A 2,500-nucleotide genomic window follows, 5' to 3' on the forward strand; every position below is an offset into this window, starting at 1 on the left:
ACTTAGTATGTCATAATTTTTTACTTATTTCATAACTTTGACTTATCTCATAATTATGACTTAGGGGGCTTTCACACTAGCACTTTTGGTGCGCACCCGGGTTCGAATGACGTCAGAGTTCGGTTCGTTTGGATGATGTGAACGCTGTTTTCCGAACTCGGGTGCGCACCCGCGAACCGTACTCGAGTCCGCTTAAAAAGGTGGTCTGGGGTACGGTTCATGTGAACTCGGGTACGGTTCGCTGCTGATATGAACGCAATCGTACCAAATCGCGGAAGTGAACCACTATTGATGCCATATAATGTGGTGTGTGCCTGCGTGCGTGTGTGTTTAACAACTGTAAAAGGGTCTATACACTTACCTTGACGAAAAGCGGGATTGACGCACTGCAAGCAGAGATGATTTCTGCTTGCCTCCACAAAAATTGTCTTCGGCGGACATCCCGCTGTCTTTGGAACGGTTTTAATATTTTTGCGGCAGACAGACGTAAGTGTGTTTCTGTATCTTTTCTTTGAAAACAAAACCAAAGGTTAAAAAAAGAAGAACAAATGTGAAGCGAGCAATTCTATCCATTTTGACGCTTTTTCATAGCGGTTACCAAGCAACGCGAGCACGCGCCAGCTGCAGCTTGATGACGCAAGCGTACCGCAGTTCAGATACAAATAATATAATGTGAACACAGTCCATCGGGGGCGGGGGGAGGGGGGAGCAATCGATCTCGGGTTCGGAACAGGCAATCGAACCAAGTGTGAAAGCACCCTTAGTATGTCAATTTTTTAGTTTTATGTCATAACTTCGACTTTTATCTCATAATTAGGATATAATTTTTTACTTTTTATTTCATAACTTTGACTTTTATCTCATAATTATGACTTAGTATGTCATAATCTTGACATTAAATCTGATTATTTTGACTATTTTTGTCTTAATTAGGATTTACAAAGCATGTTTTTTTTCTGTTATGTGACGGTAAAGGGCTTCCATATATGTATGTGTTCCATTTATCAATGAACCAGTGAGATTATGTTCATAATTAACATTGAGATTAATATTGTACAGTATTGTGTTGAAGCTTGGGTTTGTTGAAAAGGACCAAACTCTTCAAGCGTTCTGTGAAACTGATCTGCTGTATTTCTGACTTGTGTTTGTTCTCTCTGAATGAATGAGCCATAAACACTGACGACTCTCCTGTGTTCGGTCCGCTTGTGTTGATCATGTTCTGTGGACTGATGTGCCTCCCACTAAATATTAATCAAACATATTTGACACTCTGTGATGATGAAACTTTTTTATGATTCTTTTGATTCATTTCAATCTTTGGCTCAGTGTTGTCGTTGTTGTAAGGAACATTTGCATGAATTGTGAAAGTCTGAGGAACTGAAATCAATAATCCGAGCTTACTGTATGAATGAGAGCAGATGAAACTATGAAATCATCATAACAAACAAACAGCCGAGAGCAGAAGAGGACGAGACTAGAGAATATCCTTTATCATTTACTCCAGCGAATCAACATCTACAGAAGTCCATTTCTGGCACACGAGGAAAAAATCAGGCTTTGGGGATTAATTAGGACATCAAAAATCATACGAAGTCATAATTATGAGGAAAAAGTAGAAATTGTTACATACTGAGTCATAATTATGAGATACTAAGTCATAATTATGAGATACGAAGTCATAATTATGAGGAAAAAGCAGAAATTGTTACATACTGAGTCATAATTATGAGATACTAAGTCATAATTATGAGATACGAAGTCATAATTATGAGGAAAAAGTAGAAATTGTTACATACTGAGTCATAATTATGAGATACTAAGTCATAATTATGAGATACGAAGTCATAATTATGAGGAAAAAGCAGAAATTGTTACATACCGAGTCATAATTATGAGATACTAAATTATAATTATGAGGAAAAAATTATGTCTGAGTCATTATTATGAGATGCCAAGTCATTATGAGACAAAGTTAAAATTATAAGATAGAAAGTCATGATTATGAGATACTAAGTCATAATTATGAGATACGAAGTCATAATTATGAGGAAAAAGTAGAAATTGTTACATACTGAGTCATAATTATGAGAAAAAGTCATAATTGAGACAGTCAAATTTATGAAGTCATAATTATGATACAAATTATGAGAAAAAAAGTTGAAATTATGATAAAATCATAATTATTACTTGCTAAGTCATAATTATTTGATAAAGTCTAAATAATGACATACTGTCATAATTGACAAAAAAGTCAAAATAATGACGTACTTTGTAATAATTATGACATACTAGGTCATGATTATGAGATACTAAGTAATGATTATGAGATAAAGTCTAAGTTAAGTCAAAATTCAAGTCATATTTGTGAGATAAATTATGAGACAAAGTCAAAATAATAAGTTATTAAGTCCTGATTATGAGACACTGAGTCATAATTGTGAGGAAAAAGGTCAAAATTATGACTTTCTGTGTATCTCATAGTTATAACTTAGTGTGTCAT

Source organism: Rutilus rutilus (genome assembly GCF_951802725.1).
Source record: "Rutilus rutilus genome assembly, chromosome: 4".
NCBI lineage: Eukaryota > Metazoa > Chordata > Actinopteri > Cypriniformes > Leuciscidae > Rutilus > Rutilus rutilus.